General features: G+C 36.9%; 1 long non-coding RNA gene across 4 annotated transcripts in view; it reads right to left on the minus strand.

Annotated features, from left to right (window-relative positions):
* Nucleotides 1–15,138, minus strand: part of LOC131503896 (uncharacterized) — a 63,478-nt gene extending 48,340 nt beyond the window's left edge. For 3 of the 4 annotated variants that reach the window (XR_009257683.1, XR_009257681.1, XR_009257684.1), the window contains exon 1: nt 15,005–15,138. This is a non-coding gene — a long non-coding RNA (uncharacterized LOC131503896). Of the gene's footprint in view, nt 1–2,553; nt 2,655–15,004 lie in introns of all 4 variants that reach the window. The other variant, XR_009257682.1, reaches the window with a different exon arrangement.
* Between the last annotated feature and the right edge of the window lie 271 nt (nt 15,139–15,409).

Here is a 15,409-nt window from a genome sequence, read left to right on the forward strand (position 1 = left end):
AAATGGATATAGAAAATAGAGAGGCAGAAACTCTTAAGTGGTCAAGTTGGCTAAAATATAATGAATTTATAAAGTTTTTTTTAATGAGCTTTAATATCAATAGTATGCCTATGCAAAATTAAAATGCAATTCTCTTTTACTTGTTAAAAGGAAAACATTTTCTTGGACTATCGTTCTACTCTTGGTAAGAGATTATGAAAAGTTTTCCTTTACCTTTTGGGTAATTTGGGTTTTATCAAAATAATTTTCTTTGCTTCATGTTGTCAATATCACGTCTTTTATTACTTAGGAGAAGATTCAGTTCTTTCTCAAGGTTTTTCACAAAACAGTAACTTTCTGTATTTGCCTTAGAAGTCTTTGTCATTTTGATTTACTAGATAAACAACAGTATTCAAACCTTTTGCATTTTTTTACAAACTTTCCATAATTAAATTCTAAATGACTTTTTGACCTTGAGGCAACTTTGGGAATTACCAAAGGGTCCCTGGAACATCTCAAAATAATTTTCTCTCACTTTATAAAAGAGAGATGTTAACCTGACTAGATTTATTTGGTATGTTAAAATACACAAGAAAAATTGTCAAATAAGAAGTGATCCTAAACATTCTTTAGGTTATATTTGTATGGATATATGTTATTTATGTAAGTATTCCAGAAATTGTATGAAATTTTTAGAAATCTTATATGTCTGGGTGCAATGTTATCAGTCATCATTGTAGTTGTCTTAAAACGTATGCCACAGAAATGAGGGCACTTCCTTGTAATTTCATCATATTCTAACCAGATACTGTTTTACTCTGATGTTTTTACACAAGTGCTTCCTCTAAAAAGATTCCTGGAAAGGATTTTGACAAGTACCGATTTCTTATATCTTTAAGATCATACTACTGAGCAAGGTAAAATTTTTTTCAGAACTCTAATACATAGGTTCATAACACTGCTAACTGAATATCAAATGTTAATCAAGAATTAATTACATGGGACTAAACTAACTGATGACTATCATTATAATTTTTTTTGACAGAGAGTGTGTGAGCAGGTGAGGGACAGAGGGGGACTGAGAGAGAGAGAGAGAGAGAGAGAGAGAGTCTTAAACAGGCTCCAAGTCCACCACAAAGCCCAACACAGGGCTTGAACTCATGAGCCATGAGATCATGACCTGAGCCAAAATCAAAAGTTGGAAGCTTAACTGACTAAGCCACCCAGATGCCTCTATGATTATAATTTTTATAGCTGCTTGAAACATTGCTGGTTCTTCAATGTTTTGTTTTCCATATTTAAATAACCACTTTTCTCTTTTGTTTTAAGCTCCTCATAACTTATAGCAATTTGGTAAATTATTCTCTTATAAATAAAAAGTGGATATTTTTACTCACTCTCTGATCCCTGCAGAATTCAAAACTCTTATTAAACATTTCTAGTGTTTCATGATGATATATTAATGTTTGTAAGTTCAGTAAGCATCCATTGTAACAAGACACAACTGAGCAAGTCCTTGAATTGGCTTATCCCAAAGAGGCTTTTAAAACTCTCATCTGATATTCTTTATTACCTGACAATTGTAAGAAACCAAGATGGATTTTATGTAGTCCATAAAACCCTTTAACTATCACCAAACTTTAACTGCAATATCATATTTGAGAATACTGTTGACTCTCTAACAACATAGGGGTTAAGAGCACTCCCACTCCCACACAATTGAAACTCCAAGTGTAACTTTTGGGTCCCCCAAAAACATAACTACTGATGGACTAGAAAGCCTTACCAATAACTTAAACAGTCAATTAACACATATTTTGTGTCTGTATATATATATGAAAATGTTATTAAGAAAATCATAAGAAAGAAAAATACATTTACAATACTATACTGTATTTATTTTAAAAACCTGAACATAAGTGAACCTGCACAATTCAGACAGTGTTGTTCAAGGGCCAACTGTATGCATGAAATCATTATTCTCACTGCACTTAGGTAAATAAGCATAGTTTAACAAGACTAGGCTTATTTTGCAAACAAGTGTGCCTTACTGTGATTGTCTTTTTTGGAAATTGGGAATAATTAAAGACAGAAAACTTAAGTTTTAGTATAAAACCGTAAAACACCCTTGTGGATATGAGATTCGAGTCCTATTCACTGTCTTTGAGGTTTTGCTATTTACCTATAAAATTGACTGGATCCAAAATTTTTCATATTTCCTCCAATATCTGGCTACAAGTCTCCAAATTAACATTTTCAATTTTCTTCCAGCTTTTTGATTTGGAATCACTAAGAACAAAAATGCCCATTTTCCAGTAGCCCTGCAAGCTGAAGCTGGATTATCTAATATAAACTTCATAGACATCATCCCAATAGTTCATGTACGGACAACCTTTGTGCCTGCTGCCATGTGAACCACCCAGAAGGTTCACCAGTACACTTACTGACATCACCAGAAACATTCACATTACAGAAGATGCTTCAAGCCTAATGTCTAGGAGCCCAACATCTGGAATTGTTGGCTCATTTTCCTGTGGGCTCAGAAACTGATTTTTAGTCTGCTCCAACTATTACCTTTGTTTTTCTTTTGTTTCCATAGCAATGCTTCTTAATAAATATCTGCTTGCCCACACCATATAGGCCTCATTTTGGGAGCCCACCTGCAACACCACTTCCTGAAATGAAAAACAACTGTTTAATGAATTGACCTGTTATCAAGAGTAAAAAACTGATTCAGTGAGATGAAGAAATCTACAAATTCAACTTCTAGACTATAAAATTTTTTAAAGAAATTTCAAAGGCAGGGAATAAAGGGTAACAAATATGCCATCCCAAAATATGCCTTTTTAGCATAAGGATTGTTTAGAGCTGATAAGTTGGTTTTAGAAAGTAGAATTTAAATTACTTGTTGGCTATACAAGGAGAATTCTGTGCCATAGCAATTACTTCCTGCTGTATGTAGATCAACACATTTGGTATTATAAAAACTTAAATACAAAAATTACTTGCCACTTGACTAAAACAGGTTGATACTTTGTCAGGTACACTGTTGGATTTATTTGGTACCAATTGATTTGGCTCACGGGGGCTCTGGCTAAGAAATATACTTCAATCTCTTGATATCCTCCTCTTGAGAGTCATCACTTTATTCCCCCTAGTGCACTGGGTTTTCTCATGAGTCTTAAATTTCTGTGTGTAGCCAGCAGCACTATATCAGATCGTCTCACTGTGCTTGGAGAAACAGAAACAATATCAACAATGAAATGAACAGCAGAAACAATTCTTCCACGAACATGACATACAAATGAATTTTATGACAAGACAAGAGCAATTTAACCTAATGATGCTTGAGAGTGGTGCTAATACCAAATTTTTGGTCAATTTGTTATGATCAAACAGGATCATAACATCAAAGGATGTTTGATCATCAAAGGATGATCAAAAGGGATAAATTGTTAAAGTAATTAAATGAGGAGGCCAGTAGACCAGGTGGTACTAATGCCCTGGTAGCTCATATAAACAAAACCTAAGCTGGAATCAATGCACTGGAATCTAAGAAAATGAAATCTAAGAATAACCAAGTACAAACAGCCAACCAGGCTTTCCCCAAAAAGGAAATTGTTTAACTATAAATAATCAAATAATCTCTGGCTTTTCTTCCACATGAATGTATGCTCAAATAAACTCTTTAAAATTATAATATACTTCAGTTTATCTTGCAACACTCTAATCTCTATTTCTTTCCTTCTAATTGCCTTGAATTTACTTTGCTTGTTTTTTTTTTAATTTCTTTAAGTGGAAGGATGGGTTATTGATTTTAGGTCTCTCCTTTTTAACATAGATATTCTTACAGCTATCAGTTTCCATCTGAGTTCTCCTTTTGTTGCATTCTGTAAGTTTTGGTATATTATGTTCCAGTTCTCATCTATGTTAAAGTGTTTTCTAATCACTTTTGTGATTTCTTCTTTGATCAATTGTTTATTTAGGACAATGTTGTTTTGTTAATTTACCAAATTCTCCTTTTATTGCTTTCTAACTTTATTCCATTGTAGTTATTTTACATTTATTGAGTCTTAATTTATTGCCTAGCATTTGGTCTATTCTAGAAAGTTTTTCATGTAAACTTGAGAAGAATACATATTTTAATCATTTGGTGTAGTGTTATAGAGTGGTCTTTTAATGTCCAGTTGACTTATATTGCTGTCAAAGCCCTCAGTTTCTTTGCTGATAATCTTTCTAGTTTGTCTATCAATAATCAAAAGTGTGTTATTGAAGTCTCCAACTATTATATGATCTACTTCTGTCTTAAATTCTGTCAGTTTCTGCTACATATATTTTGATGCTCTGTTGTTAAATATGCAATACATACATATTTTCAATAATTATATCTTCTTGATACATTGACCCTTTATCATATTTTTTGTCTTAAAGATTTTTTATCTTAAAATTTATTTTAACATATTAGCACAGTGAATTTAAGTCACATTTGGTTGTTGTTGGGATAGTATATCCGTCTCCATCCTTTTACTTCCAGCATATTTATGTCTTTGAAGCTAAAGTGTGTCTCTTATACACAGTATATACTTTAACAGGTTTTTATCCATTTTGCCATTTCATGTTTTTTAATTGGAGAATTCAACCCATCTTTATTTAATGAGATTACTGATAAGGTAGGATTTACATCTGGTACTTTGTTATTTATTTTCTATATGTAATGTACTTTTTGTTACTCTACCTCCATTGTAATCATCTTGGGTGTTAAATATGTGTTGTCTATTGTACCATTTTTATTCTTTTTGTTTTTGTTTTTTCCTATGCATTTTTGAATAATTTTTTATTGGTTTCCCTGAGGATTCCAATTAATATCTTAATTTATAACAATCTAATTTAGATTAGTATCAACTTAATTTCAGTAGTATACAATAATTTTGCATAGATAGATAGACAGATCCTACTTCCCCCTTTATTCTGGTATTGTCACAAAAATATCACTTTATTCATTGTGTGTTCATCAATATAAATCAGTAATTATTGCTTTGTGTAGTTAACTTTTAAATCATCTGATTTAAAAATGCAAAAATGTGCATTAATACCATCTATCATATTTACCTATGCAGTTACTTTCACTGGGGTTCTTCATTTCTTTAATGTGTATTGTATCCTTTTACTTGAGCCTGAGTGACTCCCTTTAATATTTCTCATGCAGGAGAACTATAATTGTACTTTCAAGTCCAGAATTTCCATTATGTAATTCTGATGCATTTATTGATATTCTCTATTTGGAAAGACATAATTCCCACACTTTCTCTTAGTGATTTGAACATATTTAAAATAGCTAATTTAAAGTCCAATAAGAACAATGACTGGACTTCTTCCGAGACAATTTCCATTCTTTCTTTTTTTTTTCCTGGCTCTAGGTCATACTTGTTTTTTATTTGCATGTCTCATAATTTTTAATGTTGAATACCGTATTTTTGGTTTTTTTTATTTTAGAGAAATAAAGAGTTCACATGCACAATGCACATGAGTTGGGGAGGGGCAGAAGAAGAGGGAAAGAGAGAACCCCAAGCAGGCTCCATGCTCAGTGCAGAGCCCTACCCAGGGCTCAATTCCATGACCCTGGGAACATAACCTGAGCTGATGTCAAGAGTCGGCCACTCAACTGATTGAGCCACCAAGGTGCCCCAGAATACTGTACATTTTAATTCAGCAATCCCAGAAATAAAATTCTGCCCTTTCCCCAGGTTTGTTGTTGGCTCTGCCCAGTCCAGCTGTGATTTGCTTATTTAGTGACTTTTCAGAACTAATTCTTTAAAGTCTGTGCTTTTTCCCCCCACATGTGGCCTTTGCAGTCTGTTCTTAGCTTTGTGCTTATCCAATGACTGAACAGAGATCTCCTTGAGTCCACAGAACCAATAAATATCCCAGTTTTTGCCTAGGGGTTCTGTGTGCACATTCAACAATCAGCTGAGTAATTTATACCTCCACTTTAGCTTTCACTTCCTGATGGTGTGTAGTCTCAAGCTCAGCTAGAGACACTGGTTTATGACATTCTTATGTCTTCCCTGAGTTTGAATGTAGCCCCACCCATGTGTGTGACCTAACAGAATCTCAGAATATGTCAGACCTTTCAAAGAACCTATGAATAGCTCATTCCTCAACTCTCGATAAAACTTTTTAGTCAATTGCTCTCCCTAACTCTTATTGCCTCTGGCAGCTGCCAAATTAAAAGGCTTACCTGTAATTTTCTTCAACAGAAGCCCCCAGGAAGATAGCTGTTCACACTGGGTGACATTTGAGCCACTTTCTGAAATCAGGTCTTTGTTGAAGCAATCACACATGTCAAATAAAGACAATTCTGTAAGAATGAGGTTTTGAAACAGTTACACCATTCCAGCAGCATCTGTGACGCTTCCATAGAAATGTGTGCTATTATTTTTGAAGAGTATCACTGAGCTAGAGAACAAGAGATGGGACTAAGTCACATTAAAACACCACTAAGTTTGCTGTTATTACAGATGGTTGTTTTTCTTAAGTAAACATTCCTGGGAAGCTGTAGGTAAATTTCAGACCTCTGCATAAGTTGATTCTGACAATTTTTGAAACTTAAAAATGTCTTTTATGGAGTGGTAAATTTTTGGAAGTCCTTATTCCACTATTTTCACTGGCATCATTATATTTGTTTGGAATGGATTTTTAAATATTCAATAAATCTGCTGTTAACATGAGTTTGTTTCCACTGGAAGTTTACCTCATTTTTATTTTTAGGGAATTTTCCTTGGTTTTGTATTATAGAAAAACACATTGTATTTCATTAGTTTGAAAGTACTATTCCACTTTCTTTTGGATTCCTTTATTTTTGTTGAGAAGTCAACTGACAATCCAATTATTTCTCTTTTGAAGATAATATGCATCCCTAGTAGCTTTTAATATTTTCCATTTTATTTTGCTTTTAATAGCTTATATTTATTCTGCTTTGGTGTATGGAACTTTGAATTTTTGAACCTTGATACCATTTATTAGTTTTGAAAATGTTCTCAGTCCTAGTCTTTCAATTTTCTTTCTTCCTCATTCACATTTGCTTCTTCTGGTAGAACTTCTCTTATCCTTTACCTAAACATTGAATATCCTAGGTTCTCACTTCCTCTTTTGTGTTTTCCGTGTATTTTTAATATTAATTCTTTATTCTACATATTTTATTGTGACATCAGTTGTAGCTAAGAAGGTCCCGCTTCTGTTTAAAATATAGAAAAAAGAAAGGCAATGCCACCTTGATCCTTACAACTCTCCTATCATCCAGTAAGTGATAAAGTTGCATAACCTATAAAATCATAACACTTTTTAACTCACAAGAGGGCTGAAAACACAAGGCAATCAGGTGAACTGGATTTTAAGGAAATTCAAAGCCTTTCCAAGAATAGACAGGATGCATGAACTCTTTCATTTTGGGCAAAGCAAACTAGGAAAAAGTAGCTGCCATAAAAATTAGAAAAAAATGCAGTTAAAAATTTTAACATTTTAAAAGTTTAGCTATGTATTAACATATTAGTTGAAACAATTAGAATATCAGACACAAAGGAAGTTTTCAGTCACTTGCAAGGTTTTTCTCATTGACTTTCCACTAGACTCACAGAAAAGATTCACAAGTAAGAGAGATATGAAACACTGACTGCTTCCCCGGACTCTTCTCTTGCAAAGCAAAAACCTTAGGTTAGGTTACCAAGGAAGAGACAGAAAAATCTCCTGCCCCTAAGTCCTAGGCAAAGATACACTCTTTCTGATGTAAGGGAGTCAATGAAGACTTCTGTCCTTGGAGAAGGACAAGGAAAACTTAGTCAAACTGCTACAAACCAAGGACATCTAAAAATCAGATTTAAAAAAAAAGAAACATTACATAGAAAGAAACAAAGATGAGAATTGCATTATAATTACAATTAACGGATATTGCCAGGTCTCTTGAACTAGGTAGCTGAAATTTCAGAATTGGCAAATTGGTGTGACCAATTTTTCTTTTATTATAAATGCCTAAGACTCAGGAAATGGACATTCATCTGTCAGAAGTTTCCAAGTAATTTGCAAAGGATGCTATTTAATTCTGAAGGACATATAATTCAATTATGCTGTACCAGTTTTAAACAATCAAAGGAACAGTCCAGAAAAGAGGGATAATTGGAACTGATTTTTCTCTTCCTCAAAGCAGACCATTAGGAATAATTTCATCATGCCTTAAGTCACTCTTTGGGATGTCATAACAAGAATCCCAAGGCACTCTTCATGCAGACTTCCATTGAGTTCTTTCTTTCACTTAATCACCAATCTCTTAATGTGCCCTCACTACCCAAGCCCTTCTACTCTGCCCTGCAGATTATCAGTTCTCATTAGCGAAATCCTCTATATAGTAAATCTCTTTGAAAATTCCCTTCACAGTCTTGTTCTAAACAAACGCTAGCTTTCCCCTGAGGACTTACTTCTCTATTAGTGGGTTCTTTTCCTTTCCCCATGTCATGCACATTAAGCATAAATGTGCAGCTGGTTTTCCTTCTTCCACATTGCTATTTCCAGAGCACTCTTTCTTCCTCCTCTCTGAAACTTTGTAGGCCCTTTGAAGTCAATGCCGTTAGTTCATATCTCAATTCTTTTCCTACCTACCTTTCTTCCCTCACTATCCTTTATTGAGGCTTACTCACAGTTTTGCTATCTGCTTTCTGCCTTTCTCTAAAAGTTAATCCACCTAAAACTCTGGCTTTCAAACATATCTCAAATCTGCTTCTCTTAGTGGCATCCTCATGTAAAGTATCCTCACTTTTCTCATCCTGACAAATAAAATAACTTCCTCCCTGGTATCTGTAAATCCAATCTTGCCCTTATGCAGTCCATTCTGTCAAATAAGTTAGAACAAGGCTCTTAAAATGTAAATATGTCACATAAGTGATTTCTCATCACACTTAGAATGAAACATAGAAGCCTTAGCATGGTCTGTAAGCCCTACATTTAGTGACCTCTTTTCCATTAACTTCTCCAAACTCAACAGTTACAAGGCCTGCTGATCTTGCTGTTCCCCAAACATATAAAGCACATTTCTGTCCAGAATTCTTCCATTTTCCTCCAAACTGTGTGGCAGGTACAAATGGTGCTCAGAAATTCTCAATCTTTAGCACAGATTAAGAGCCACCCCTGCAATATTGATTCAGAGAAACCTTGAACCTCCAGGTGTGAAGCACTTTAGACTCAAACTCTGAGTTGAATGCTGAGGATGAAAGTGTCAAATTACTGCATATCAGAAACACATGCATGTATTTGAAGTAACTGTATGCCCTTTCTTTTTACTTGATATGTTTTTGTTGTTTATGAAAAACTTTTTTTTATTTTTCAGTGATGCAGTACACAATAATATTTGAATTGGTCAGAGGAAGAATTTTTATTTTATTTTAAGTGACCTTAAGGGGTGCCTGGGTGGCTCATTCAGTTAAGTGCCCGACTCTTGATTTCAGCTAAGGTCATGATCTCACAGTTCATGAGTTCGAGCCCCAAGTGGAGCTCTGCTGACAGAGCGGAGCCTGCTTGGGAGTCTCTCTCTGCTCCTCCGCTGCTCTCATTCTCCCTCTGCCTCTTTGTCTCTCAAAAACAAACAAACAAACAAACAAACAAACAAACAAACTTAGAGCCAAAGCATAAGAGACTCTTAAAAACTGAGAACAAACTGAGGGTTGATGGGGAGTGGGAGGGAGGGGAGAGTAGGTGATGGGCATTGAAGAGGGCATATTTTGGGATGAGCACTGGGTGTTGTATGGAAACTAATTTGACAATAAATTTCATATAATAAAAAAAAGAAATCTTTCTCAACATTTGCATCAAGGTTCACAAAAATTAAATTATATTAAAAATTAAATTGTATCAAAAATAGTAATGTAAAATTACTTTAACTTTTGATTGTTTTGCTATTTAGCATTATTTATTTGAGATTTATTTATTTATATTTATTTTTTTTATTTATTTTTATTTTTATTTTAGTTCAGAGAAGCTATTGTTCGTGTCTCTCTTTCACTTGCTCTATCCTGTCTTCTGGAATTCCCAATGTACCCATTTCAGGACTGAAAATCTTTCTACTTCTTTTTATCACTCATATATTCCCTCTGTCTATCTCTTTCATCTGAGCTGCAGGAGAATCCCTTTAAGAAATTATATAGTTTGCTTTTCCTTAGTTTCCAATGTGCTGTTTATTTCAGTAATCATGCCACTCTTTTTTTTATTTTTTATTTTTTAATATATGAAATTTACTGTCAAATTGGTTTCCATACAACACCCAGTGCTCATCCCAAAAGGTGCCCTCCTCAATACCCATCACCCACCCTGCCCTCCCTCCCACCCCCCATCAACCCTCAGTTTGTTCTCAGTTTTTAACAGTCTCTTATGCTTTATGCCACTCTTTTTTTTTAACATCTAATAACTCCTTGAAATTGCTGCTTTTCATAACTTTCTACTGCTGCCCACCAATTCTCCATCTTTCCTGCAGCTTTCAAAAATACGATTAGAGTTTGGGCGTTTATTGTTGAAGCAGTTTGCTCTCTCTTTTTACTGTTCATTTCTTCTTCCTGGGGTAAGTTTATCTGACAGGAAACCATTTGTTTTAAATGCTCACACTGTGCTGTTCTAAGAGAATTGTAGTTTTCCTAGGTTCTGTGATCTTGCTCTTTGCAAACATTCACATGCTTCATTCATACTGAGAGTTAAAGATGAGCTGTCAGAGATTTTGTAGGTCAGTGTTCAATTTTTTATGGCTACTGACTGTGATATAGAATTTGGTCTTTTATATTTGTTGAGTCATTATAGCGGGAAATTGGCAGAGGAAAGTGTTTAAACATTATCACTTAGGATATCATCTTGATCCTGAAGAATCTCAGGTTTATTTCTTTTAAATATTACCTTAGAGGTAAGTCTGTGTTGGCTCACCTCTTATATAGTGGTACTAGTAAAAACTATAGTGTTTTAAATGTTGTTTTAAGAAAACAAAAACAAGAAATGTTGTGGTTTTTATGTGGATGTTTAAATATAAACACTATATTCTGAAGGCACCTATAAAAACTACTGTCTACTCCTACAAGATGCTCATTTATATGGAGACTAGAGCCATCCACCATCACCCATGCTTCTGATGACCCTGGGGCACAGATTGCTCTGAAGTTTCCAAAGGCCTTCTACTGCTTTTTTATATGAAATTTGCTCATGCCTGCTTATTCTGCCAGTTCCATAATGGTCAAAACTTCTATATCTGAAAGACCTTCCCCAGAAAACCTACTCATTGCTTCTGTGCAATATCTATAAATACTCTCAATGTAATCTCCAGAATTTTACCAGACTTCCCTCCATCTGCCTTTATCCACTTCATTTCCCTCATGTAGTTATCTATTCCTTAGCTTCTCCCCTATGCTCATGCTTCAAAAGGAAGGCATACCACTGTTCCTTTCCCCATGAGCCTTCTTGGCATCTGTGTGTTATTCATTTGTTACAACTTCAGGCCCATGAGGCTTGGCTCAGGGCCCATCCCAAGCCCCAGCACACCTTTCAGGCCTCGCTGTGCTGACCCACCCTCCCATACAGATAAGGGAGATGCTTTAAAGAGCTGCCTCCAATTTGACCCTGTTTGGTTCTAAAGGCTTTTAAGATGCTCCTTAGGCTAGGGGTGCCTGGGTGGCTCAGTCGGTTAAGCGTCCAACTTCAGCCAGGTCACGATCTCGCAGTCCGTGAGTTCGAGCCCCGCGTCAGGCTCTGGGCTGATGGCTCAGAGCCTGGAGCCTGCTTCCGATTCTGTGTCTCCCTCTCTCTCTGCCCCTCCCCCATTCATGCTCTGTCTCTCTTTGTCTCAAAAATAAACATTAAAAAAAAAATTTTTTTTAAAAAAAAGATGCTCCTTAGGCTCATCGCAGGCAGATACCCAAGCTGTGCTGGCCTTCCAAATACTCCATGTGGGTCTCACTGCTCTCAAACTCGTCACTGGTGAGCTTTAGCAGTTCTCTTACACTGCTTTTATCTTACTGTGCCACCATGTCATACATATTCACTTTTGTCTCTACAGTCAGAATGCAAGTCCATTGAGGGTTTTTTTTTTTCCTTTTTCTTCTTTCCTTCCTTCCTTCCTTCCTTCCTTCCTTCCTTCCTTCCTCCTTCTTTCCTCAAATTTGTAAAAGAGATTACAGTGATGGGTTTAAATGTATTCTATGTGCTCCTTTCTATGATACCTGGGCAAGATATTCAATCTTGTCCAGTCTCAGATTCCTTTGCTGTGAAATGGTGATAATATTGATCCAGAAGGATTGAGTAACAGCTAGAAATAATGCTTATAAGGGGTGCCTGGGTGGCTCAGTCAGTTAAGTGTCCAACTTCATCTCAGGTCATGATCTTACAGCTTGTGAGCTCAAGTCCCACGTTGGGCTCTGTGCTGACACCTCAGACACTGGAGCTTGCTTTGGAACCTGTGTCTCACTCTTTCTGCCTCTCCCCGACTTGCACTGTCTCTCAAAAACAAACAAAATTTTTAAAAAAGCAATAATTCTTGTGCTTATAAAATGTCACATCTATTCAGGAACTATTTTATTAATAACTTATTTTGGCAAATAGGAAATTCTTTCTGTACTCATGTTGAGCAGACAAATTAGCCACACTACACAAGAGTAATGTCTCCAGTTAAAAGATGTGCACCTCATAACTGGTCATTTCCACTCTCTCCCCTAATTATTTTGCTACATAGAATTCTACTCAAAGTCATATGTCTCCCATATGCTTTTCAAATTCCAAAATTATTTTTATGATTTAGTTCCAAAATCCCTCTTTCCCCAAGTAAAAAGTAAAATACTCTGTCACTGAAAGCCAAGGATTCAGAAAACTTCTTGGAGAGGACCAACTGGACTGTGTAACTTTTTAACAAGTACTGCCAATCTTGTCTCTGAGACATTGTGGCTCAAATGAGATGCTCCGTCTCCTCTCCCCATTGTGGTCCACACTCCTGAGGACCATTCTAGACTCCCAGGTCCCCACCCATCCCTGTTCTTTCCTGGCCCCATCCCTCAGTGTCCCTTCTGACCACAGTCCCAGGCCCCACAATTCCTTCCATCTAGAATTCCAGCCTCCCTGTGCCACCCAGTCAATGCCAATCCGGGAGCAGCTAGCAGCTGTAAGAGCAGGTTTGTCTTCAAAGATCTCACCAACTAGCACAACTCAGGAATCACAATGCAGTGTGATATGCAACCTTACAAATATGTGATGTGAACATGCATATTTTCTCTGGGGACAAGAGTTAAGCAAGGCTTGGAGGAGGATAATGAGAACAGAGGCAGGCCTGGCCTGGACACAAAGCACCGCCTCACCACATGCTGTTGTGTGTTCTCTTATGTGCCTTCATTTATGAAATGGGACAGTAATATCTCCTCCCTCCTTTTGTTGTAACGGTGGCATTTGAAGGTCACTTTGTACTTTATCCCACAAAGGTTAGCCATTTAACTCTAATAAGTATGCATTAAATCCCTGACAAATCATTGAGGATGATCTAACTTATTCATTCATATAGTTGCCGTTTTCAGACACCTACCTTCTGCTATTGGAATGGAATAGAGTAACGAATAGAACATATCCCCTGTCTTTATTCTAACAGGTGAGATAAATGAGATGAAAACACACTTCCCACCAGGAGATTATGGCAGAACTATGATTAGGTAATCAATGTCAAAGAAGAAGTAATTGTGAATTAAAGTACCCTGTCCTTCCACATCATCACTTACAAGAGTTGGGACAAGCAGATTTCTAATCCAGTTCTAAGGAGACGGCCAGCATTCCTGCATCAACTGTGTATCCTCTAGTCTAAGGAAAGGTTCTGCTTCCCTTTCCTGAGAATACAAAGCCAAGGTTATAAGCAACAATAAATTATAATGCAAAACTTAGCTACCCTCTAAGGAACCTGACTATGATCCAGGCCTAGGAATCAATTGATAAAAAGCTAATCATCCTTCTCTTCTTCTTTATTCCCTCAGAACTGGAGAAGCTCACTTCTGGGGCCTGATTTATAGATCTGGGAACAGTTTGCTGGATCTCCTTGGTCTGCTCAGCAGCACACCTGGCACTGAAGCATGTAGGAACTGTGTTTATATTACCTACACTTTTTAATGCCTACAGGATGCCATCTAACTCAGCCCTAAGTTAAATTTGGGATTAGAAGATGAAGAAATAACAACTGCAAAGAGAATGCTCCAACTTTCCTGGTCACAATGGGCACATTTTCATATTTCCCTTTGTTGTTAAAGCTCCGATCAATGAATGGCTTTTGAATATTTTTTAGGATTTCCCTATGAAGGAAAAACAAATTTCCAAAATAAAACACAGCTTAAATTTGAACCCAAATCACAAGGAATATTTAAACATCAATGAAACATGCTAAGTGGTAGAGAAAATAAGAAAACCAGAGCTTGACCTTCCTCTTGGGATCTCATAGCCTGGGGAATGCAAGGTAAGAGAAGTCAAAGCCAGAATTCAATGATAGGGCCATGTCAAGTGAGCCAGGGAGAGCTTCCTGCAGGGGCCAAGGGCTGAGAAGTGTTGAAGAATGGATAACAATGGTGTGTGCAAGGGAAAGACAGAGCTGAGATGGGACGGAGATCTCCCTGTGGACCCACAGAAGTAGAAAGGGTATAGCTTGCTATGAATGACCTCTGATCAGTGGGCAGAGGGGCTAGAGAGGAGGTTGAAAAGTTGAACAGGGTCTGTGCTGCTGGGAGCTCAGGTACCAAAATAAGGATTTAGGCCTGCTGTCAGTTTTCGGGTATCACATGCTGGGAAATGGCATTTTACCACCTGGAAGATGCAGAGAATAAATTTGAGAGTAATGAAACCAAAATTATCTTGTAGCACTGTAGGGCCAAGACCCAGGTTTTGTCTTCACACAAAAACATCCCAGGAACAGGATGACCTGCGAGGCAGAGGGCCAGTTCCCCAGACTTTTTCTCTGCACAAAGACGTCCTGAGAATTGAGCTGTATTACCATACTGCTGTGTTGAATTCTCTCTGTGGCCACAGGCCCTGTCCACCATCTGCTTCCAGGACTCAGCTGGCCCCTCCATTTTGCCTCCCAGGTGATAGTTCTCCCTTCCAGCCCTGTGGTTAGTCCTTGGTCTGTGCTTGTCCTTGCTGCTTAGCAGCTGATTTACATTGTCACCTCACTGCCAACCAGCTGGTGACATCACTCACAGCGGCCGCCAGCCCCGGAGGGAAGCCAATCTCCTCCGGAATCAAATTCTGTCCAGACATATGCACCAAGAAGGCTGGCACTTTCCACTTGATTGATGCATGCAGAATTTCCTGTTAGTGGATCTGATGGAATGAGGCTTTGCTCTAGTCTGCTTTCATTCCCATGGTTTCAAACTCCTGTGTTCATCAGACTGATCCT

The sequence above is a fragment of the Neofelis nebulosa genome, chromosome 2 (assembly GCF_028018385.1).
Source record: "Neofelis nebulosa isolate mNeoNeb1 chromosome 2, mNeoNeb1.pri, whole genome shotgun sequence".
Taxonomy (NCBI): Eukaryota; Metazoa; Chordata; class Mammalia; order Carnivora; family Felidae; genus Neofelis; species Neofelis nebulosa.